We start from the raw sequence: 26,835 nt of genomic DNA on the forward strand, positions 1-26,835 counted from the left end.
GGACTCTGGTTTAACTTAAACCAGGAAGGGGTCTGGGACAAAAGTTGCATAAACTGGTTTGACCCAAATCAGTTAAGTCTACTACATTCAACCAGGTTTATCTTAAATCAGATTTGGCCATTTTGAAACTGGTTTATGTGCACTGAATTTATGTTTTGTTACAGGTTTAAACCAGTTTTTGATCACTTAAACCAGTTTGTGTGTAACTTGTGTCCCTAGCCACTGTGGTAACTTCTTTGCTGTTCTGCTGTGTCCAGGAAGCCAGTGCAAAACTAGATGAAAATAAAATAAGAATCAAAGACAAAGAAGGGATGTGCTGAAAGAACAATGGTATAATAACCATTTCTGCCATTCAAATTAACTTTCCTGCGTAAACAAATTACCAGGAGTGCAGCTGCATTACAACAGTTGAAATACTAGTGATAATACTCATCAAATATTCATCAATAAAAGATTCAGCGCAATAAGAAGGAATGAAAAATAGAATATGATCCTATAATATGAGAAAATGAACTGAGGAAACAATTGGAGAAAATGTATTTTCCAGATAACAGCTAGCTTTTATCTAAACACTCATACAGATTATTTTGGAATGTTTAGTTTGTGTAGCAATATAATTAGATAGCATGCTTGTCCATGTAGCTCTGCCTTAAATCACAAGTACAATGTAAGTACCAAAATAAATTAACCACTTAATTATTCAGCCTACAGTTTCTGGGATGTTTATGCTTGGTGTAATCTTTTTAAAAGAAATGGCTGGAGTAGACACCTCTGGAAAATGCAATCAAGTAATTTGATGCTGAAACAGTATTAAATTAAATAACATGCCCGTATGATATCGACAAAATAGAATTAGAGAACGTATTGGCCAAACGCATATAATTCAATCTAATATATTTAATCTGTGTAGCACAAAGAGAGGGCCTGATTCAAAGAGCATTAAAATGAAAGGAGACTCCCTGCTGACTTAAATGGATTTTGAATCAGGCTGTTTAAATACACTTCTTACATTTGTTACAAAGTCATTATTTCAGAATCTAGGAATAATATTCTTGCCTGTGCAAAAGGTCAGCTCAAGAGCTATATACCGTTTGTACTTCTTCACAGAGTCATTTTAACCAGAGATGTTAAGAGATATTCAGACTTACGCAATCACAAATTGCTTCCTTGAAATCAATGGAATTGCTGTTGAGATGAATATGAATTTGTTAAAGGAATCAATTCCATAAACATTTCCATTAGAATAGTCTTTGTAAGGCTTAACAAAAGAGATTTTAAATTGTTTAACTATTTAGTGGACTCTTGCTTTATACAGTATTTTATCATCAACCTATCCTAGGTGATTAGTAATGGTAATTCTATGTTCACTATTTCAAATGCATCACTGATGCAATTGAAGTCAGTGAAAAGCAACCCTCCATTCTCAGTCAAGACACCCAGATGCAATATCATATACTGCTTCATGATATTAGGAAGAATTTTCTCATTATGAGGGTAGTTACCCATTGGAACAAGTTACCCAGAAGGGTTCTAGAACAGGGGCATGCAATTATTTCAGGTGAAGGGCCACTTGCCGAGTTTTGGCAAGCCATCGCAGGCTGCATGGGTAGCCCTGACCCTTTACAGGTACCCGCACCCTCTGGTCACCCTCTTTGGACTGGTAGTCCTACCCCCTAACCCCTGAGCTTTGCCACCATAAGTCCCTTGCCTTGCCCCCCAAAATTACTCCTTTTAGCAAGGAGGTTTGCATCTCTGAACCATAAAAATACCAAATTATATTAAAAAAATCAAACATGTACTACAACATTCATTAATTTCATTTAAAAAATGTTTTTGTCCTGATTTATATGTGTTTGTGTAGTGTCTATAGTGGTGATCATATAGTAGCTTAAAATGAAGTCCTACTCTTGTATATTGTGGGAGGGTGTGGGTGGGTTGGGTATAGGTTTGTGGGTATGTGGGGTGTGGGGGTGTGTGTGGGATTTGTGGAGCAGTGGATAGGTGTGAGGGGTGTGTGTGTGTGTGGGGTGTGGGTGGGTATGGGTTTTGTGGGGGGGGGCTATGTGTGGGGGGGAGGGTGGCTGAGGAGGGTTGTGGCTTGTGTGGAGAGGGAGGGCTTGCCCAGAGCCTGCCCCCCACATCCCCTGCGGCAGGCAGAGCCCCTGCCAGCACTCCTCCAAGCCCGGGCTCTGCACTCCTGCCACTCCTGGCCCCAGGACACCAGCACAGGCCCTGTGATCCCACTTGTTGCCACTTTCCCCCCATTGGCTACCACTGCCCTTCTTCTGCCACTTCCCTATCCCCGCATCCCCCCCTGCTCACCGCTCCAGTACCATGTTCCAGCTGCTCCTGCAGTCCCGGTGCCTGGGAACCATGTGGTGCCAGAGTGACCATCCAGCTGGTGGGCAGGGGGGGAGTGGGGAAATGGCTGCAGCAGGAGGGGGAAGGGGCGGTGAACTGGCACTGGTGCACTGGGCCGGCGCTGGTGGGGCCTGGAGCAGAGTGGCAAGGGCTTTATGGAGCTGGGCTGCGCTGCTCCAGCAGAGAGAGGGGGAAGCCAGCCCAGCTCCATAGAACCCCTGCCAGACTAAGCCCTGTGCTCCTTCTGGCCTGCTCTGGGCCCTGCTGGTGCTGGCCTCAGTGCACCAGCATGGGCTCTGCACTCCTGCCCAGCTGTTGCTGCATGCCCTCTCACTGCCCCTTCTCCCGCCTGCCACAGTCGTTTCCCCACTCCCTCCCCCGCCACCCTCTGGCCGACAGGCCAGCTGCTCCAGCATTACATGGTTCCCAGCTGCAGTGCCAGGAATGCAGGAGTCAGCCCAGACTGACCCAGCCCTGAGGACTGGGACGATCACCCGTGGTCCTCCACTGCCTCCCTCCCCCACTCCTTATCTGTATTTCCCTCTGGTGTAAGGAGGCAGGAACAGTCCTAGGCCAGATGCCCCTGCTTCAGAAGCCTCTGCTAGGCAGAGGATTCCAGAGGTTGGGGGCGGGGGGGAGGCGGGGCCATGCTGGACTTACTGCTGCAGCTGCTTAGTTCTGTCGCTGGCTCCCCCTGGGTCCTACTGTCCCTGTCTCCTGTAATCTTTGACAGGCAGCAGGGGAAGATAAATATTAATTTTCTAAATTTTTTAGCAGCTCCATGGCCCAGATAGACTGACCTGGCAGGCCAGAACGGACCTGCAGGCTGTACTTGGCCCACCCCTGTTCTAGAATCTCCACACTTGGGTGTTTTTAAAGAGCAGATTAGGCAAACACTTGACTAGGATGGTTTAATCATAGACAATCCTGACAAGCAGGGGGCTGAATTAGATGACCTCTTGAGGCCCCTTCCAGCCCTGCTATTCTATTCTATGATTCTACTGTTTCTTCACAAATAAGAAGTTTTAGTTTATTAAGGTTTCTATAGATTTTAAATTATATGTAATACCTACTGAGGGGAAGAATGGTCTTAGTTATAGAGAATAATAAAATGAGGGGGCTAGAAATGGAATCCTTTAGCTAGAGTCTTATAGAAAAGAATGCACAGCAGTCACTATAAAAAAGTGAACACGCATTTAAAGATACCACAGAGTTGTCAATTATTTTTGCTCTAAAGATAGTGGCTGCTTGTTCAATACTATTATACATTAATTACTACCAGGTGCTAAATAGCTACTGAGGATCTGGGCTTTCTATACAAGTTGCTAAGGAGAAAGAAATATATGATAAAGATTTCATACACATTTCTTTCTGCTTTTAAGTAGAACTGTGCATTTTTACAAAGCATTGGTCATTGTCATAGGGCCAGGATGCCATATATCTAATTTTTTTTCTATAAATGAGGAAAGCAAAATATATGTCCAGACAGAAAAAGAGAAAAGGCAAAGCAGTAAAAATACCAGTGAAAAATAGGCTGACCGGGCAAAGTGGGAAAGTGGGCTCCTATAATCTTGCAGAAAACATTAATCTAGTCTGTTACATCAAAAGTCAAAACCAGGAAAAATATCCCTGTTGTAAGAAGTGCTTTCCTTCTTACTACAATTCTGGGAAAACATAACTTGGTCTATTGAAATCACTTACTTTGCTACCATTTTTTCAGTATCAGAGGTTTGAGGTTCAGATACAGTCATCAAGAACAAAGTACTGGGGAGTGAGTGTTATGTAAAGCACTTATTCACCTTTCCAATCCCTCCTTTGTAGCATTGTTCTCTCCGTGCAAGACAATTTCCTTTGCATTGGAATAGAGCAGTCTTCAAGCTACTCTAACTTATTATTATCTGCATTGCTATAGCATATAGGAGCCACTGTAATGGATTCCCATCATGTTGAGCACTCCATATACATAGAACAAAAAGATTGTTCCTGTCTACAGTGAGGTTGTTGTCTAAGTAAAGCTGGGCTTTAGGCTAGGTACAGACATTCAAAAAGCCTGAGGCAGAATTGAGCTAAGTTATATGGTTTTCTGTAAGTGGCATAAGTTTAGAACAGTAGCAAACAGAACACATATTTGCCCTTTAGAGGAAGGGGGAAGGCAAATCTTAGACCAGGTTCCACCCTTTTTAAACCAGTCTGTGTGCGCCAAACTTCTGTTCTGTTATGGGTATAGACTGGTTTCCAATCACATACACTCATAACAGTGTAATGTCTGTACCCGGGCATAATGACTGGAGATACCAGGCAAGCACCAGGTCTCTGTGTGTCACAGACTTTCCCTAGCCCCAGCTGCTTTTCCCTATATTTTTTTCCCTTTTGCTTATGGTACCCTAGTATAATTATAGCAACTACAAAGGTTATTTTAGTCTCATGGATGTCCAAAGTAAATGGCAAATAAGTTACTACAGTACCTAGAAATCAGAGAGTTTAGTGTTTCAGAGACCCTATATTATCTGTGTGCTATCAAAAATATTCCTGAACCACTTTACTCAATATACTCTGCTTTCCTCAGCAGCACAGGAAAAAATGGAAACCAACAATTAGAAGATCAGGCCCCAACTTTTAAAATTTGTTAAAACAAATGTGTTGACCTCCAGGGATATGGTAATTTATTTACCATTTACTTTGGATATCCATGGGACTAAAATAACCTTTGTAGTTGCTATAGTTGTACTAGGGTACCAGCTAGTGTTATTAGCACTCAGCTGAGTCAGACACTTTATATTGCTTTTATATGCAGAATTTATTCCATAATTAGAGCTGTGACTTGACTTTTTCAGCTGAAATAGTCCCTCCAGACCAGAGCTATGACCATCTAGAACCATAACTTCAGTATTAAAAATCATTTCCTATTATTGAAGCTCAAATACCGTATCACTTTCATTTATATGCATTCTAAACCTACTGAAGAGAGTCCTATATATATCTGATGTAGAAGATGACATTTTTAAATTATTTTAATTTAATTATTTATCACTTTGGTATGCTCATGAACAGATGCTTTGGAGAATATTTCTCCATTCTCTGAGAATTATGGATGCCTTACTTTATAATAATTTCAGTGGCAAGTCATAATTCCATTTTATAGTAACAGGTAAATATTGAATGGACTTGTGGTGTGCATGTTATTCTGCAAAGACAAATTTAATTTATTTCTTCTTGAAGGGAAATTACATTTTTAACTACAGCCAAGAAACTATATTTGAATAACACCTGATGAGGCTTGTGGTATGCAAACAACTCTTTATTATATATAGGAACTAATTTAAGAACTATATACAGTAAAGTGGTAACAGTCTTACTGCCGTTGCAAGGGTCTTGTGTCTAGCTGCATTCCTGCTCTGCTCCACCCATTTCCTCCTGGCTAAACCTTGGGATGTCATGCCCCTGGACACACTGCTCAGGTACAGGCAATACACTTTTACTAATAAACCAGTCTATATCCGTAACAGAACAGAAGTTTGGCACAGACTGGTTTAAAAATGGCAGAATCTAGTCTAAGTTTTGCTCCTCCCCCTCACCAAGGGGGAATGTGCGTTCTATTCAATGCTGATCTAAATTATGTCATTTACAGAAAACCACATACCTTATATTTATTCCACTTCAGGCTTTTTGAGTGTCTGTACCTAGCCACTATGTTTACTATACTTACTCTTATACTTACTGTGGCCGGGTGGGGGTGAATAACGAAATCTTTCTCCTCGGGACTCACCTGCCACGCTTTGGCATGATGGAAGAATAAGAAGTTAATTCCCCAAAGAGAGAGAGTGTAATAAATCACCCCAGAAGCAAGATAAAAAGAAAACTGGTTTATTAGTAACTTTACCACAGGTTGTGGAGCACTCTGGCTGTTCTCACAGCTCGTGGTCTCCCCTTTCTCCACCACTGTGCAACCCACTCCCACAAGTCAGTTAGCTCCACTCCAGTCCCACTCTCTTTTCTCTTTCCTGCAGTACCAGTGGATCCTTTCTCCATGGGATCTTCTCTCAACCAGTAAGTTTCTCCTCTCTTCCTTACCTCCTTACTTCACTGGTCACTGTGGTTACCTATACCCAGTCAGCTGGTCTTATCTGCAAGCTGCTCCAGCACTGGGTCTGCTGCTCCTGGTGTCCCTGCTGAATCTCTCCATGCTGTGCCCCAGGGGGCAAAGGAGAACCCCTTGCTGTGGACTTCAGTAGCTGCTGGCTCCTAATCAGTTAATATTCACTCTAGGTACGATCCCCTTCCCAACTGTGTTTATTAAGTAATTAACTTTGCCCTGTCCCTGACCTGACTACTTGCAACATAGTAACATCAAAGGAACAGAGCTGTCTTTTCCCTGTTACACTTACTATATGCCACAACACATATGTATTTCCAGATCTGGTAAGTGATAAATAGCCAGCTTTGTAAAGGGATTTGGGTCCCTATAGGTGTCTAATAGGGGTGTGTGAAGCAGGCCATATTTGATTCAGATTCAGCCTGAATAGGGGACAGCAATTCAATTCGTTGATTCAGATCACTGTCCCCGATTCGATTCGGCTGAATCTGAAGAGTCAATGCTGATTCAGAGAATCAGTGATTAGGCTGTAGACACAGTTTTAAATATTTTTTCTACCTACCTTGAGGTACCAGCGCAGCTTATGATTGCTGTGATATTGGGGTGATTGGAGCATCCCAGGGGAGCGTGGCAGGGCCCCCATGTGCTCAGTGGTGAACCTGGAAGTGGACCAGAAGTATGTCCGGTCTACTTCCAGGTCTGCTGGGGAGTGCACTGCCCCACCCCCACCTGTACCCCCAAGCTCAATGATCAGCCATGGGGGAACCCTGGGTGCCCCCCCAGACCCAGGAGGCACCAGTCACTGAGCCGGAGGGGTTCAGGAGGGCCCTCCTGCATGCTCCCTGGAGGACCCGGAAGTGGATTGTAAGTGCTTCTGGTCCATTTCTGGGTCTGCTGCTGAGTGCACTGGAGATCCCCCACGCTCCTGTGGGATGCTTCATCTGCCCCAGCATCACAGCACTGATATGCTGCCTGCTACCTTGAGGTATGTAGAAAAAACATTTAAAGGTGTGTCTATGTCCAAATTGCCGAATCTTTCTGAATCTTTCCACATTGATTCGGAGGGTTCTGATTGGATTCGGAGAGATTAAAGAGTCCCCTGATTTGATTTGGATTCAGAGATTTGGCCACCGAATCAGGCCAAATCTCTGCCAGATCAAATCGGGGACTGAAGCTTTGCACAGCCCTAGTGTCGAAAAACCTTTTTAACAACTAAGTCAAAGTATCATTCTTGAAGTGACTGAAGAAATGTTCATGTTGTTCTTAATGATACAATGCATATCTTAAGTGCTAGCCACATACATTGGAGAAAGAAAAGTTTCTGGATCTTCATAAGAGGATATAGGTGCAGCAGAGCTCATTACTCAATAAAGGCTTATTACTAGTTAGCTTACTAGACATGTAGGCTTTGAATTGAAGTATGGTGAGGAGGAGGAAGAAGATATAACACTACGCATGTTAAAATTATTCTCTTCCTTGTTTTGTTCTTGAGTAACTTATACTGCTGCCATCAAAAGTTTGACAAAGTTTGAGAGACAGTGCTATATTAATGTATTGAAAATTGTCATTGGGCCTACATTTTAAAGTACAAACCAAAGGATGCAAAGGATGTTTTTTAGTTGTTAAATATGAGATGAACACATACGTGCATGCACGTACCCAAGCATATCTTTTATAAATTTTGAAGCTAGACAAAGTATTCCCTAGTTCTACATCATGCATATTAATTCCAGGGATGTGACCATCTTTGTCTCTATTCCCATTGCAAAAATGTAAATAAATAACATTTTTTTCTATTGTATTAGAGTTATTCTCCATATAAATTACCTGCCATATGGATAATTAATTAAAATTAGTTACCTAAAACTCACTCTGGTTTGTTTGTTGATTTCAGCTTCCTTAATGAACATTCATACTGACAGCTTTGTGAATTTCCACCAAGGAATTTGTTATACAATCTGTTTCATCCAAAGGTTTGTGCTGCAGGAAATGCCACTCCAGTGAGAAATAATGAAAAAGTGACTGATGTGGTACAATGCATTAACATGCATTCAAACCTCCAACTGAGTTGTACCTTCCCACAAAATTGTGCCATTAGCATGCCACTTGACAGAAGTAGCTATATGAGGAATCCTTTTCTCATTTTTCCAACTAGATCTTCAGGTGTGCTAAGTGGGTAAAGAAGCATCTTCCTTCCTTTTCTGAGGACATTTGTGTTTCCATACAATACAGTAATGCTCAAAAATGTTTCCTAGTGACTGTGCTGGATTATTCCTGGCCTTTATGTGGGTGTACAAGTGTGAATGATGGTACAAAAGTCCTACGGAGGGGTTGGCCAGGATTTTAGTATCTACACTCCCTTGAGAGCAGAGTGTGAGGGCTGGAGGAGGGAGGACATCTAGGAGGCTCATCCATGACCTCAACCCCTCCACTCCATTCACAATAGCTACCCTACTGTGTTGGAAGGGAACTCTTCCCCCTCCTCCTCCCACCCCTTGAGGTAACAGTGAAAGCATTTTCTTTTGAGCTCTGGGAGACATCATCCCACTTTGTTGTTCAGTGCTTCACTTCCTTTAACACCAGGCAATAGCTATATGGCCCAAAATAACCTTCTGTCTTTAAACATATTACAGTGCTTTCCATTTCCCAGCTTCTTTTGTGAAGAAGAGCAGCCTTGTCATGCACTGTCCTTTGGCAGCAAGCTCATGCTTCCGGTTTTTAGTCAAAACAGTTTTAAGTTATTATACGTACCAGTGGGGGACCCCGCAGAAGCCAGTGGAGCTTGACAACCACCCACAGGGGCCTTGCTCTTTCAGCCCTCATGATTCCCTCACTAACTGAGTGGAATCTGACATTTCATTTGCATCCATGCACTGCATGTGTGAGCACAAGGCAGAGCAGCCTGCTCTTAAAATCTGCAAGCGATTTCAATGCTATGAAGAAGAGGAGACGGCAGCTCTAGTTCGAGCCAAGTGTAGGGCCAGGCTTGCCTCATGTAAATTTGTTAATGAAATTACTCATCAGACTATGTCTGGCTCCTGCTATGCCTTTATTCTAATCTCTTGCATCCCTCTGAAACAAGGCTAGTTGTAGGTTTACGCCTTTAATTACTGAACGAGAATGCAAATGCAAAAACCATTAACATTGTTGCGACAGACATGGAGAGTGGTCTTGTCAACAAGAAGGTACTCCTGTTTGCAGGCCATTTTCTACTTCAGTTAAATCCAGTGGGGTTCTTTCCCCTGTATATCAGTGGAAGCATGTTTTCTAGGTGCTGGGCACCTGATATTTATTCTGTTCACAGAAAATAACTATTGCCCACCTCTATGAACTTTCTGTGCTCTTATTTCAGAGCTTTTTTTCCCTAACATTAATCACAACTTGCCTATGAGGCAGGTATTATAGCCTTGATGTTAAATGGGGAAAGAACAGCCCTGAGAAACTAAGAATGGGATTTTCCAAAGTACCTGTGTAATTTAGGAGCACATTGAATTTCACTGGGATTTATGGCCCTTAAGTCACAAAGGTATTTTTCAAATTTCCACACTTTGTGCCTTGCCTAAGGATCAGAGTTGCAGAGCGGATTACAGAGGCCAAATGTCCTAAACTCTCCTTCTGTACCATTCTAATCGCTACTCCCTGCCCCAGAAAGAAATTAGGACAGTGATGCCTTCTCTGTCACAGAGGGGCATGAAGAAAAGGAATTAAAAATTAAAAAGAATAAATAAATAAAGCTGGAAAAGCTGGATTCTGTTCATTATTTGTTCATGTTCCTTGGTTTGTTTCCTTATTTCATTCTTGAGGTTTCACTCAGATGAGCTTGCTCTCATTAAAAATGGAACAATTTAAAAATGAAAACAAAAAGTAAAGTCAGGTTCATTTTTGAGTGCCCAGTAGCTGGCACAACAGATTCTATACAGTGACAGCTGCCCGGGATAATTATTAGTTTATGACTTAGTTTTTTTTCTTACGTGGCCGCCTAGGAGGCCAACTAAAAGACTTCACATATCTTCCCTTGAATGCCTGGGATTTGGGAACACGGCAGCACAGGATGTGAGCTGTCAGTCCCTTTTAGTCTGGAAGCCCAGGACCTCTTCATCTGTGACTGCAGCATGCCTGCTAGCCTTCAACTCCTCAAAATCCTTCACCATAAATTTTGTACTACATCACTAACAAACTTATTTCTAAACAAACAACTTCAGGTTGTAGTTGAATTTGGCATCCCTGAGAGTGAGATAAGTATCCCACCTTCCTCCTTTTGGCTAATTCAACTCCTTTTCACACAGGCCCCTTACTGTTCTTTTCTGAGCAGAGACTTGGGGTCCCTTCACACATTACATTCATACCATGATTAACTTGTTAATTGTGGCATAAATGGCAAGGGTGCTACATGTGTACCCAGGTGCCATAAAATGACAAACCAGCCATAAAAATATTCTACATGCATGTATTATACATAGAACATTTTTATGGGTGGTTTGTATGGCGCCTTATATTAAATGTGTAGCAGGGACTTATGGTGATTTTTATTAGGTGTTGGCTTTATGATGATGATATCTTTCCATTCAGGAGAAAGATCAAAAGCCATCAATAAAATGTAATTTTATTTCCAACCTAGGCCTCAATTCACCAAAGTAATTCAGTGCTCTCTTCAGTATAGGAAATGAATAACCCTATTGACACAAAAAGGATTTCATGCAGGCACTGTAATGGAGTGAACTGGCTGAACTAGAGTCTGACTCAGTATTGAAACACAGACCTCATCGGCTTGTTCAATAATGTGCTGCATGTCATAGGTTAGTTCTCACCTATAGTTCATAGATTTCATAGACATTAGGGCTGGAAGGACCCTGGAAGATCATCGAGTCCAGCCCCCTGCTCCAGGGGCAGGAAGTCAGCTGGGGTCAAAGGATCCCAGTAAGATAAACGTCCAATTGACTCTTAAAGGAATCCAGAGTAGGTGCTTGCACCACCTCCGGCGGCAGTCCGTTCCAGGCCTTGGGGGCTCGGACTGTAAAGAAGTTCTTCCTTATGTCTAGCCTGAATTGGTCTTGGAGGAGTTTGTGACCATTTGACCTTGTCATCCCATGGGGCACTCTGGTGAACAGGCATTCCCCCTCAGATCCTGATGTACACCCCTTATATACTGATAGGCCACATAGTCCATTTTTGATACAATAATCAAAAAAATTGCCTGAATATAGCAACTTTTACCATGAAGGACATGCTACTCAAGAGATTTGGATAAATGTCAGGAGCAAGGGAAAAAAACAAGACCAGTCCAAAATGTGGAGGATTTGGCAGAGTTCTGGACTTGTGGCAAAATCAGAAGACTGTTATTTAATTCGTTTACCTCTGTAGGACAGAAGTCTGAAAGTTGATTATGAACTGAATCACCTGACTCGTAAGAGAAAAATGGGTATTTGAACCAAATGGATATTGGTGCCAGATGTTATTAAAAACAGAAAGAGAGAAACTCTTGTTGAGAAGCTATCTTCCAGTATTGCATATATGTTGGTATTCTTCTCTTGAGATTTAGTGTCATAGATAGCAGTTGCCTTTCAATGAGAAACCCTTCATAGACTCTTTCTCCATGGCAAATCTGCCAGTCTTTCTGCAGGACAAATGTAGTGCTCTAATCTGGATTTATGGATGGTGCGAGTTCATGGCTGGGGGTATTGAAATATTGGATGTGAGCAACTTAAATACTTTGTGTCATTACAAAAGAGACACATAACAAATGATGAAAATAGTTTTTCATTCAACATCTCCTTCTTAGAAAACATTACTGGTTTCAATGAGATGAAAGGAGAATTTCCATCTAAAATGACTATTATTTATTCATTGTTAAGATCCAACCACACACTTGGTTTTGTACAAGCCATCAATATTAAGGCAGTGGAGTAGAGAACTTCTCAGGTTAATTTATTTTTGCCTTAAGTGGTTTTATCGTACTTCCCAAATCATTTGGATACGCAAGGTAAGATTCTTTTAGTGGATTGCTTCTTTCCTTTTCTTGGAGATGGAGGATAGGTGGAGTATACATCTTTGACTACTTGTAGTACACATACAAATGCACACCAAATGGGATAGAGAAAAATGGAATATACTTAAATACAGCTTCTATCTCTTGACTTATTTTAGTTCAAACATTGGATAAACACAAGTACAGCCTATGGGACATGATCTGGTTGCCCTCTCTTGGAAGCTACCCTCCTCAGGAATATATTTGTTTTTATATTCCTCTAGGCTCAGGAGTTCAGGGTCCCTGAAAAATATTGAACTGTTACATTTCTCCTGGCTGGCTATGCTAGAGCATTATTAAATATAAAGCAAGCAGAGAGAGGGGAAACAAAATGTTACTGAAGGGCAAAATTAAAATCCTGTGGAGGCTGGGAGAAAAGGATAATTACAGACACCTTAGGCCTGCACCTTCAGAGTTGCTTATGACATTATGTTCCTCGTGATGCTGCTGTAATGGGAATGTAATGTATGTCACAGCAGGAGGAAATGGGGCAGTCTACAGAGCCATGCTGACTATTAATTTGGACTACAACTCCCAAGGGATGGCAGGGCAAGGGAAAAAGGAAGAGGAAGCATGAGGCTGGAGAAAGGGGAAGGACAGGAGTGTGCACATAGAGCCTGACCATCCCTACATAGAGGAGTGCACTGTGGAGCTGGAGATCTCATTAGCTCGATCAGCCAGGACTGTGGGCTGAAGAAGCTGGACTCAGACTCGGGGGCAGGTGCAGGATACTGTTTGAATGCTCTAGGAACTAAAGGTTGTTTGGGGACACTTCTAGAGGTGTGTGTGTGTTTTTGTGGGGGTTACCAAGTGACCTTAGTAATGTTAATAAGGTAACGCCCAAAGGGTTAGCTCTTTTGTCCCATGAAAAGTATCCAATCAAATCACACTTCTAATAGTGCATGCATGAACACTGCTCATCTTCCTTGCTGCTCTAATAGTTGTGGAAGCTCCCCAACCATCTTGAAAGCTCCTAATCAACATTTCTTTTAGTCGAAACAATCCTTGACTGCACATTTCTTTGACTTCATTTTGTGTGCTTTCTTTCAGGGACATTTTTGTCAATATAGCATGGTCACAGGCTAAAATGACATCCTGCTGCCTTTCACTCATATGGACAAATTAAGATTTCAGCCAAGGGGAGAGTTCAAAGCAACCATTGACATTTACTAGATTGGGACTACTGGGAAACTGGAACACTGTACTTTAGGGCTTGTATACACATATTTGCATTATATTGTTTCAATTGGGTTTATGAAGAGAAAATAGCCTACACTACGTTAACCTAACCAAGCAGAGAATGTACGAATGAATTTGACAATGCCATCTTGCAGCTTTTTCCCTTATTGTTTGGATAATTGCATTGTCAAGAATTACTTATCATACATTTAGCACTTAATACCCATTTATTATGAGTTCATGTAACTGTTATTTAAGGAATAATACATGCTAACTCCTTTCTACGCCATTTGATGCCACTTTGATTCTGTAATTGCTGGTTTCCTAGGATATTATGCCACAAAACCTGAAGAAATAATTGGTTGTTTCATTCCAGACAATACGTTCTGGAGATGCATAGAGCTTAACTGGCAGATTTGTAACAGTGCAATAGAGGCATAAAGCAAATGAATGTTAACCACGGAACAGGATTGCACAATGTCACTTACGTAGCTGCTGGTATCGTGCAGCAGTAGTTAAAATCGTTCAAAGGAAAAGGATTCTTTATGCAAATACTTTAAGTTTTATGCCTTTGGGGATGCCATTTGCAAGAACATGCCAGCATGACAGATGGAACAAGTACCAAATTTGATGAGAAGTATAGGGGACTCACTAACAAATACTAATGTTCTAACACTCAGCTGTAATTATTTTTTGTTTGCGCTGTATACACTGAAACTTACAGGCACAACTCGTTATTTTGTGCTTGATTGATTGTTTTTATAAGCACGTAATAGCAAAATGAACACATCTTTGAACATATATTTTAAAGTACTATTTTAGTGAACTTTTGTCATAGTGAACACATATTTTAAAGTACTATTTTAGTGAACTTTTGTCAGGAGGTGGTAAAATGTTAAGATATGCTTTGTTTTTCCTGATATTTTCCATTATAGTAATCATTTCAGTATGAATTCTGATATCTAAGTAAAAGTAATAGCTGTTTGTAGGTCTGTGTATGAGTGATAGGGTTCATAGATTCATAGACTCATAGATGTTAGGGTCGGAAGGGACCTCAATAGATCATCGAGTCTGACCCCCTGCATAGGCAGGGAAGAGTGCTGGGTTTAGATGACCCCAGCTAGATGCTCATCTAACCTCCTCTTGAAGACCCCCAGGGTAGGGGAGAGCACCACCTCCCTTGGGAGCCCGTTCCAGACCCTGGCCACTCGAACTGTGAAGAAGTTCTTCCTAATGTCCAATCTAAATCTGCTCTCTGCTAGCTTGTGGCCATTATTTCTTGTAACTCCCAGGGGCGCCTTGGTGAATAAATACTCACCAATACCCTTCTGTGCCCCTGTGATGAACTTATAGGCGGCCACAAGGTCGCCTCTCAACCTTCTCTTGCAGAGGCTGAAAGGATCCAGTTTCTCTAGTCTCTCCTCATAGGGCCTGGTCTGCAGGCCCTTAACCATACGAGTGGCCCTTCTCTGGACCCTCTCCAGGTTATCCGCATCCCTCTTGAAGTGCGGCGCCCAGAATTGCACGCAGTACTCCAACTGCAGTCTGACCAGCACCCGATAGAGGGGAAGTATCACCTCCTTGGACCTATTGGTCATGCATCTGCTGATGCACGATAAAGTGCCATTGGCTTTTTTGATGGCTTTGTCACACTGCCGACTCATGTTCATCTTGGAGTCCACTAGGACTCCAAGATCCCTTTCCACCTCTGTGCCACCCAGCAGGTCATTCCCTAGGCAGTAGGTGTGCTGGATATTTTTCCTCCCTAGGTGCAGCACTTTGCATTTCTCCTTGTTGAACTGCATTCTGTTGTTTTCTGCCCATTTGTCCAACCTGTCCAGATCTGCTTGCAGCTGTTCCCTGCCCTCCGGCGTGTCTACATCTCCCCATAGCTTTGTGTCATCTGCAAACTTGGACAGAGTACATTTGACTCCCTCGTCCAAGTCACTGATGAAGACATTAAAGAGTATCGGTCCAAGGACCGAGCCCTGCGGGACCCCACTGCCCACACCCTTCCAGGTCAATACCGACCCATCCACCACGACTCTCTGGGTGCGACCCTCCAGCCAATTCGCCACCCACCGGACTGTGTAGTCATCCAAGTCACAGCCTCTTACCTTGTTCACCAGTATGGGGTGGGATACCGTATCGAAGGCCTTCCTGAAGTCTAAGTATATGACATCCACCCCTCCTCCTGTGTCCAGGCGTTTCGTAACCTGGTCATAAAAAGAAACTAGATTGTTCAGGCACGATCTGCCTGCCACGAACCCGTGCTGATTTCCCCTCGGCATAATTTGTCCTGCCGGGGTCTCGCAAATGTGAGCCTTGATAATTTTTTCAAAGACTTTGCCAAGGATGGAGGTGAGACTGACTGGCCTAAGTGACTGGTTGGTACAACTGACTATTATTAAGATTCCTGATGCTTCCTATAGCAAGACCTTCTATAATTTTTGCAAGCCTTAACTATTTAAGCTGAAACTTCATGCTCAGTGCCTGACTAAAGCTTTTTTTTTTTTCTTGCAAATTTTAGCCAAAATGGGGCAGCTCATTTGAGAATGAGACTAAGGTATAAGACCACGTTGTTCTGTGGTAAATTCTATTGGTCTTATTTTATTTAAAAGATTTATGCTTCATAGTAAGGACTTGAAACTTGGCAGTGGGATAGCCTTTGCATTAGGGACTTGCCTTGTGCTATCCCTGTTAAAATCTTTCCAAATTTGGCCAAGTTAGAGTCCTTTCAAAAAAATCATAGTTGGCACATGCTCACAGTAGAGACTCTGCTTTTAACAGCTAAATTCCCCAAAGATTCTGTACACTTTGGGCAAGGCTGAACAGGGCTTTGCCTTAATAATTTATGCTGCAGGCTGTGTTGAGTTAGGGGTCCTGAACTGAGAGAAGGAAGATTATTTCTTCCATGCTCTCTACACATACTGTATACTCTATATACAATTAATTCAGCTACCATTTAATTATTTCTGATTCCCTGCCAGCACTGTCCCCATGCTTCTTAATTATCAGCTCTTAATAACTGGTCTATGCTGGCTAATTCTTTATTATTTGATTTTTTTCCCCTTGTGTGCTGCATCAACCAGAGTTTACTGTATGCCAGATCTACCTGAGGAAACTATTAGAACAAGGTCTGTTGTCTCTAAGCTTCTTTGCACATCCTTATGTTCCCTTTAGGAAAGCAAATGCTGCAGTTATTCAAGTAAACTTCCCATCAGCTCCATCTCCCTATGGTCCATTGTTTAAACAGCTATAAAATAATGCCCTCACATGCCAAAGAGTGGACATATCTGTAGCCTAACCATACAATGTTGGCTAAAGGCCTGGCAATAGCAACTCCTCCTCCTGAAAAAGAAATGCACTAGACATTGGGCCCAGGATCAGGTTCAAAATGAGTAGCTACTTCCTGCTAATCATTGATGTCAGTCATTAGGATCTTAATTCAGCTGCTCTAATTTGGAATTACTGTAGTCAATCACATACCAACAAATCATAGTCAGTTATGTGTTAGGTACAACAGGAGAGAATGCAGCACTAAGAAGGGATTATAGTGTGTGGTTACCTCAAAGGGAAGTGGGACCAGACATGGCCCTGGAAGCTCTCTTCCAGTCTATGTTCCTAAGGGAGAAGTAGCAATTACAAAGAACTGCACGTTAGAGTCCTATACAATATTAAAGCAAAAATTAAAAGCGTCTGACCTCTGTCAAAGCTGTGTTCCCAATCATAGGATCCCTTTACAACACCTATATCATTAAGGCAAAATCAGCTAGCCCTTACTTGCATGAGTAGTTGTGCTGAGACCTTGGTTTTTACAATCAGAACTGTCACTAGTGCCTAACTTAAAGAAGAGAGTGTGTCCTTTGCTAATGGTTGGCATGAGAGAAGCAGAAATTAACACTGAGCTTGTAGCTTATGCATATTTTTTTCTTTACAAAGAACTGATTAACAAGTGTTAATGACTTTATTTGCTTCAGGAGTTGGGTCCCTAAAGCACAGGAGAATGGGATAAAATCCAAGAGTAGGCAATAGCTGTTCCCATTTGTAATTGGTATGTCAGAGGTCCCTAGCAGGAGGTGGTGTGTATATCACTCTGCATATTAACTTATTAATGATGTCTCTGGGTGGTCTGACCAAAAACTGACTCACCATCAAATCCATTTTCAAATGACAGTAGACATATCAAAACAAGTTGTGTATATTATAATTCAAGTTTGGGAACAGACTATTGAGTTTTACGGTCACCTCATTAAACATACCAGGCTGGGCATTTTCTTAATTAAAGAAAACTTTCACAATGTCTCCAACAAGAAAATAAACTGCACAAACAAATAATGAATGACGTTCTTTAACGTGAACGTGGCAAATGCACAACCTGATTAAAAATGAACTCTGCAGACTTTCCCGAATGAAGTACAGATCTTGGCATTTTGCCCTGGGAGTGGATGAGCTCATTTTGATCAATCGTCTCCGGCCCAAGTCTGGACTACTAGCCCCAAACAAACTTTGTGTTACATTTCTCTGCCTACATCCTCTCCTCACAGACTCCATTCCCTGAGTTCATCAGGAAGAAGCAACAAAATGGATCAAAATATCACAATAAAGGCTATTTTTCTGGTACAACCAAGCTAAACAAAGGAGAAGATCCCATTTAAATTGTTAACCCCACAGTCCTGGAGCAGTTTCATAAAACTATGGAAAGTCAAAATGTCTAATTCCTTGGTAAATTACTTATTGTACATGGCTACTAGACTTGGGTGGGAATTTTTGACAATGCAGATTTTCTGGATTTTTTTCACAGAACTGGAATGTTTCATGGAAATAGTTCAGTTTTGATTACGTTCTGCTCAAACATAGGCATGTGTCTGTTGGAAATCTACCCAGTGTCCTGCCAGCTTACCTGCTGAGCTGCTGGGGAGACTGGACTTCTAGTGTCTGCAGCTCTGGGGCAGCCCTACCATATGAAATGCCCTGCTGTGCAATTGGGTGTCTAGAAGATCCAACGAGACCAAGCTGGACACGGTGGTGTCAGCGCTACCAGGCCCAGGGAACAGGGGTCTTTGGGAACTCCTGCAACAGCTAGGAGTCTCCAAATTCCTCGGCTTCTGAGTGTGCTGCAGGACTCTGGAAGCCCTGGCCCCCTAAGCTCCAGAGTACTTGGGTATCGAAGTGGTTGGCTGCTGCATTTTATTTTGAAAAAAAATTAACAGAAGCTTCGAAAACCTGAAAAATCTTTCTGAATGCCCTAGTGATGGCAAACGTGTTGGATTTTGTTCTAGTTACAAAATGTTAGAAGTCCCATCAGAATGAAAAGTCCAGGTTTTAATTAGCTCAAGTGACTATGTGATCCCTGGCATCTGGAAAATTTTAAAGTTAACTACTAATGGGCACTGGCCTGCTTTGTCTGTAACAGTGGTTGTCAATTTTTTTTTACTGCAAATCTCTTTACCTGCAAAGTACTGCTGCTCATACTCCCTGCATCCAGTGTGTCTGCATGTTCATTTTTTTTTAGGAAGAGTCTTGGCACTGACAGCAATGCCATTACTCATTGCATGTTATCCAATCAGAGGCTCCACAGCCATTATTAAAATTTAGTCATGGACCCCTTGGCAAAGTGCTGCATACCCAGAGGGATACCTGCACTCCAGTTTGAAAATCACTGCTCTGTACCAACCATACAAAGAAAGGTCCAAACCAAAACCTTAAAAGAATTTTAGGGCATTTCAGTATCTGAACATTGACCCTAATCCATATTTTAGAGCTGGAGTGGTCTTGACTATGGGCTGAAACAAACTCTGGTTCTAAATACCCCCTTATTTAGGTGTACCCACAATCTGTGTTTTTTTGGCTTAATTCCATTTTTAATTTGGAATATCTCCTGGGGAGAAGTGCCCACAGTACTGTCTATTGTTCTGTTTATATATTTCTTTTTGATGTAAATTAAATTGTGCAAATTAGACTTTTTCTCCTTTCCTCCTTTGAACAAAAGTTGAGGTCTCTTTGATTAAGCTATAGTGGTCCTGTCTAGAAAAACCCCTTTCGGAAATTAAATGAGACTTTAAAAAGTACCATCTCTCACAAATGAATTAAAGCCATTGGTTTGCAGTCCAAAATGTGATCTGCAAAAGCCAGAATGGCCTTTGGGGACCTGCTAAAATTATATGTCTAGACAGAGGGAAATTATGCTGGTGCAGACACTATCAAAGGCAGACACAGGACAGATTCCAAAGATTCCTTTGCAGAGTGCTCGGGGCAAGTTAGAAGACAGGTATGAGTGGCAGCACCACAGCCATAGCATGGCCCTTGGCACTGATTTAGAGGGGGCACCAGGGTGGTGGCCCCCAAGGGAGTCTGTGTAGCAGCAGGCAGCCACAGTGTGGGGAGCTTGCGTGGTGGAAGAAGCAGCCAGTGTGTGTATGTGGTGGGGGGCTGTACTCTTCAGCATGCAGCACCCCCTTCTCCCCACCTCCTGTCCTCTGGTATCTCTGCCTGGGTTGCAGAATCACTTCTGGAGCACCGTATGTCACACTGAGGACATTGCACATGGAATACAGACCCTGAATCTGTTGTCAGTCTGTCCATCTCTCCCCTCCTGGACTTCTCCCCACTAAGATGGGTGAAAGCCACTGTAGTTCCCCTCACCAGGGTTTTGAGCTTGGTGCTGTGCAGCTATTCATTCTGGTAAGCCTCTGTGGAGGTGGTTCCAGTTGCAGCCAGGACTGGCAACTGTTAACTGGCTTTAAAAAATCACAATGCCAATTTACAATCAATCTACTGCTTTCTACAGCATTAGGAAAGCTGAGCAGATGTAGCACGATCACAGTTGTTTCAACTACCAAGCTAAGAGGGTGTTGCATATTGAATGAGCTTTGTACTTACAGACTAGTTAATTCCCCTGCTTGAATGTTCTACTCATTCCCAAATAATAAGCTATTGATTTCAATGGCACACTAATGGATTGCAGCATAAGCAGGTCTGGTAGAAGCCTAGTATTGAGAAGGCATCAAAAAATGGAAATTCATTCTTTTTAGTACTAGAGAATGGCTCATAAAGACAAAAAGAACCTGATAAGTTGCTGAGCAACAAAGAGTGTTGGGGATGCACAGTGCCTGTCAGAGTTGGCTTCAGCTATTTTAGAAGCTTGTTTATAAGTGTTTGGTATGCTGAGTATTGTGATGATACCATCAAAAAGCTGTTACTGATGCAAGTTCTGCTGAAAGCTGGGCCTGTCCCTCAAGTGACTTAAATGCACCCATGCAGCATGCTTGTGGTCTGAATTTTAAAAGCACAGGCCTGACCTAACATCAGACAGTAATTCTTTGGAAGGCACTCTACTATATATATGAGTTCAGCTGTATTTTTGCTAAGACTGAGAGAGAGAAAGAGAGAGAGAGAGATCTTAGCAAAAATACAGCTGAATTCATCCTTTTAGAACATGTTTTCAGCAATTTGCCTTTATAAACTGCTGATGCTAAAGTTGCATTTATTGGTTGTTTGGAGTTTCAAATTGCAAGTGTGAAATTGGATTGTTAGTAGATGTTCTTTCTAAAATAGTTTTTTTCCTCATTTTTTCTCAACAACCCAATCTGCCAGGTGTTTAGAATTCAGTTATTTTTATTTTCCCCCAGGAGTAGGATCTGTCATTGGTCTTAAGACTTTGGTCACAGGAGAACACAAGGGGTGGAACTGAGGCCCATTAGGGCTGCGCAAAGCTTCAGTTGCTGATTCGATTCAGCTGATATTCAGCCTGATTTGGCGGCCAAATCTCCAAATCCAAATCAAATTAGGAGACCCTTTAATCTCTCCAAATCGAATCGGAACCCTACAAATCGATCCGGAGAGATCCAATGATCTGGACATAGACACAGTTTTAAGTGTTTTATCTACATACTTCAACGTATCAGGTGGCTTGTGAACGCTGAGATGGTGGGGCAGATGGAGCATCCCACGGGAACACGGTGGGGTCCCCAGAGCGCTTGGTGGCAGGCTCAGAAGTGGACCAGAAGCACTTCTGGTCCTCTTCCAAGTCCATTGAGGAGCATGCAGGGATGCCCCCTCCCCACCCACCCCCCCGGCTCAGTAACTGGTGCCTCCTGCGGTTGAGGAGGCACCCAGGGTTCCCCCGTGACCAATCACTGAGCTGGGGGGACACAGGGGAAGTCCCCTGCACACTCTCCAGTAGACCCGGAAGTGGACCTGAAGTACTTCCGGTCCACTTCCGGGTCCACAGCTGAGCACATGGGGCCCCCCTCTCCACATTCCTGTGGGATGCTCCATCCACCCCACCATCTCAGAGTTCACAAGCCATGCCTGGTACCTCGAGGTATGTAGAAAAAACATTTAAAATTGTGTCTCTGGATAAATAGCTGATTCTCTGAATCGGCATTGAATCTTTGGATTCGGCCGAATCAAATCAGGACAGTGATCTGAATCAACGAATTGAATCGCTGTCCCCTGAATCAGACTGAATTAAAATCTGAATCGAATACAGCCCACTTCGCACACCACTAGAATATAGATAGATAGATAGATAGATAGATAGATAGATAGATAGATAGATAGATAGATATAAAGGTAGGAATGTGGGAAATATATCATCCTTATTTAAAAGTATTTTTATGATTTCCCATATTCCTACCTGTTCTCCACCCATGTATATGTGTATATACAGGTAGAGACAGAGTAGGCACATGGGAAATACACACGCACACATATATACATTTCCCATGTTCCAACCTCTATATATTTACATCTGTAAATAAATATACATACACACACACATACATGTGTATATAGTATATATGTGGATAGTGTGTGTGTGTGTGTGTGTGTGTGTGTGTGTGTGTGTGTGTGTATTTCCACCCCCCACCCCATGTTCCTACCTCTTTTCCACCCATATAAAAACACATACATGGGTGGAGAAGAAGTAGTAATATGGGAAATCATAAAACCTTCTAAATAAGGATTATAAGTTTGCCAGACTTATTCTACATAAGCCCCTGAAACTTTTGCATTTTGATACTTGCTGCTTTGTATCTAAAAACTGAACCCGCAGAGCATAGATAACAGCTACAGGTTAATTCCTTCATAGATTCATAGATTGACTGTAGATTCATAGATTCATAGATGCTAGAGTCGGAAGGGAACTCAATAGATCATCGAGTCCAACCCCCTGCATAGGCAGGAAAGAGTGCTGGGTCTAGGTGACCCCAGCTAGATGCTCATCTAACCTCCTCTTGAAGACCCCCAGGGTAGGGGAGAGCACCACCTCCCTTGGGAGCCCATTCCAGACCTTGGCCACTCGAACTGTGAAGAAGTTCTTCCTAATGTCCAGTCTAAATCTGCTTTCTGCTAGCTTGTGGCCATTATTTCTTCCCCCGGGGTCGCCTTGGTGAATAAAACCTCACCAAAGACTAGAGTCTAGTCTTTCCTCGTAGGGCTTGGTCTGCAAGCCCTTAACCATACGAGTGGCCCTTCTCTGGACCCTCTCCAGGTTATCCACATCTCTCTTGAAGTGCGGTGCCCAGAATTGCACACAGTATTCCAACTGCGGTCTGACCAGCGCCCGATAGAGGGGAAGTATCACCTCCTTGAATCTATTCGTCATGCATCTGCTGATGCATGATAAAGTGCCATTAGCTTTTCTGATGGCTTCGTCACACTGCCGACTCATGTTCATCTTGGATTGTACGGGATTGTACAGGATTGTACGGGACTGGAGCATAGATAACAGCTACAAGTTAATTCCTTCATAGATTCATAGATTGACTGTAGATTGTATGGGACTGGAATGGACCTCACAAAATCATCGGGTCCAGCCCCCCTGCACTAGGCAGGAAAGACAACTGGGGTCAGGTGACTCCAGCAAGGTGACCAGTCAGTCTCCTCTTGAAGATTTCCAGGGTAAGTGATTGCACCACCTCTGGAGGGAGTTTATTCCACAGTCTGAACACCCTGACTGTGAAGAAGTTTTTCCTAGTGTTAAACCTGAAATGGTTTTCCAGAAGTTTGTGGCCATTACTCCTGGTTTTCCACAAGGATGCCTGGGTGAACAGTTGTTCACTGAGCTCTTGACGTAATCCCCTGATGTAGTGGTAAGCTGCTACCAAGTCCCCTCTCAGCCTTTTCTTTTTTAGGTTGAAGAGGCCCAAGTCCCTCATCCTTTCTTCATATGGCTTGCAAGTCTCTGATCATATGGGTGGCTCTTCTCTGGACTCTCTCAAGCTTTCCCACATCCTTGTTGAATTGCGGTGCCCAGAACTGGATGCAGTACTCCAGCTGTGGTCTCACAAATTCTGAGTAAAGTGGAAGAATCATTTACTTGGTTTTGCTTGAGATACATCGGTTGATGCATGCCAGAATATTGTTTGCCATGCTGGCTACAGCATCACACTGACAGCTTATGTTCATACTATGGTCTATTATTACCCCTAGGTCCTTTTCAGTTGTGGTGCTAGTCAGTATGGCACCACCAAACCTGTAAGTATGTTGGGGACTGTTCATCCCCAGATGGAGCACTTTACACGTCTCAATATTGAACTTCATCTGGCTCCGGTCCACCCAACTTGCTAGCCTGTCTAAGTCCGCCTGTATCTGCAGCCTATCATCAAGTATGACCATGCTCCCCCATAACTTGTTGTCATAGAATCATAGAAGTAGGGTCGGAAGGGACCTTGTAGATCTTCAAGTCCGGCCCCCTGCCTGGGCAGGAGGAAAACTGGGCTCAAACAACCCCAGCCAGGTAGGCATCAAGCCTCTTCTTAAAGACCCCAAGGGTAGGAGCCAGCACCACTTCCCTTGGAAGTTGGTTCCAGATCCTAGCTGCCCTAACTGTGAAGTAGTTCCTACGGATGTCTAATCTAAACCTACTCTCCAACAACTTGTGGCCATTATTCCTTGTTATCCCGGGGGGCGCTAGGGGAAACAAGGTCTCCCCCAAACCCTTCTGGTCCCCCCAGTGAGTTTATAGACAATCACCAGGTCCCCCCTCAGCCTTCTCTTGTGAAGGCTGAACAGGTTCAGATCCCGTAGCCTCTCACTGTAGGGTCTGCCCTGCTGTCCCTGGATCATGCAGGTGGCCTTCCTCTGGACCCTCTCAATGTTGTCCACATCCCTCTTGAAGTGGGGTGCCCAGAACTAGACACAGTACTCCAGCTGTGGCCTGACCAGTGTCGCGTAGAGGGGGAGGATCACCTCCTTGGACCTACTTGAGATGCACCTGTTGATGCACGGTAAGATCCGGTTAGCCCTGCCGACCGTGACCTCACATGTCGGCCCATGTTCATCTTGGAGTCAATAATGACTCCAAGATCCCTTTCTGCCTCTGTGCTCTCAAGAAGGGAGTTTCCCATCTTATAACTGTGCTGCTGGTTACTACTGCCCAAGTGCAGCACCCTGCACTTGTCCGTATTGAAACGCATCCTGTTTTTGTTAGCCCACCCTTGCAACCTTTCCAGGTCTTGCTGCAGTCTTTCCCTCCCTACTAGCGTGCCCACCTCACCCCAAATTTTGGTATCATCAGCAAATTTAAACAGGTTGCTTTTCACCCCATCGTCCAAATCACTGATAAAGAAATTGAACAGTGCGGGCCCAAGGACCGAGCCCTGGGGGACTCCGCGGCCCACTTCCCCCCAGGTCGAATATGACCCATCCACCACCACCCTCTGAGTATGATCCTTCAGCCAATTTGCAATCCATCTGACTGTGTAGGCATCGATGCCACAGTTGCCTAGCTTTTTAATGAGGATGGGGTGGTCGACAGTGTCAAAGACCTTGCTGAAGTCCAGAAAGACTACATTCATGGCGACACCTGCATCCAATGTTTTTGTGACCTGATTGTAAAAGGCAATCAGGTTGGTCTGACATGACCTGCCCTTAAAGAAACCGTGCTGGTTGCCCTTGAGCATCATCCCCAATACCGGCCCATCACATATGTGCTCCTTGATGATCTTCTCAAAGAGTTTCCCCAGGATTGAGGTAAGACTGACGGGCCTATAGTTGCCCGGGTCCTCCCTCCTCCCTTTTTTAAAGATGGGGACCACATTGGCTATCTTCCAATCATCTGGCACCTGGCCCGAGCACCACGAGCTGGTGTCCTTCACAAACCTTCACAAACTTGGCCAGTGAACTCTTCACCCCCACATCCAAATCATTGATAAAGATGTTGAAAAGCACTGGACCAAGTACAGACCCCTGAGGCACACCACTGGCCATTTCTCACCAGGACAACACAGATCCGTTCATTAGAACTCTCTGTGTCTTACCCTGCAGCCAGCTTCCTTCCCACCTGACTGTCAAGCAGTTAATCCCACAATCCTCCAATTTTCCCATGAGAATGTGGGATACCAGATCAAAGGCCTTTTGGAAGTCTGGGTATAAGTCTATTTTATCCAGGTGGTGAGTTACCTGGTCATAGAAAGAGATTAGATTGGTAAGACAAGACCTACCTGCAATGAAGCCATACTGGCTGTTGTTCAGAATCCTACCTTCTGCAAGCGTATTACACATAGAATCCTTGATGAATTTTTCCCTGATTTTCCCTGGGATAGAAGTTAGGCTAATTGGCCTATAGTTGCCTAGGATCTCTCTCCTCCCCTTCTTGAAGATGGGCACAACATTGGCCATCTTCCAGTCTTCAGGGACTTCCCCAGAGTGCCATGAGTTTTGGAAGAGTTTCACTAGGGGTCCCATGATGACTTTAGCCAGCACCCTTAGAACTGCCGGATGAAGTTCATGTGGCCCTGCTGACTTATAAATGTCTAACTTTCCTAACTGATCACACTCCAGCTCAGCATCAACAGTAAGAAAGCAGTCATTCCCACCATGCCCATTCTGAACCTTATTTAGCATGATTTTTCCCTTAGCAAAGTACTGAAATACCGAAGCAAAATAGTCGTTCAGAAGCTGAGTTTTCTCCTGAGTGTCAGTAACCAGCTGTCCTGAGTTGTTAAGCAGTAGCCCCACGCTTGGATTTATTTTCCTCCTGTACCCTATATACCTGAAGAAGGACATCTTATTACCTTTGATATCTGTTGCTGGCTTAAATTCAGTCGCCACCTTAGCCTTTCTAATCTTCACCCTACAAGTGCAGGCTGTTGTTGTATAGTCCTCCTTGGGGACTGTCCCAAGCTTCCATTGTCTGTATGCCTCTTTGTTCTTTTTCAAGAGGACCATG

Source organism: Alligator mississippiensis, chromosome 9 (assembly GCF_030867095.1).
Source record: "Alligator mississippiensis isolate rAllMis1 chromosome 9, rAllMis1, whole genome shotgun sequence".
In the NCBI taxonomy this organism is placed as follows: domain Eukaryota; kingdom Metazoa; phylum Chordata; order Crocodylia; family Alligatoridae; genus Alligator; species Alligator mississippiensis.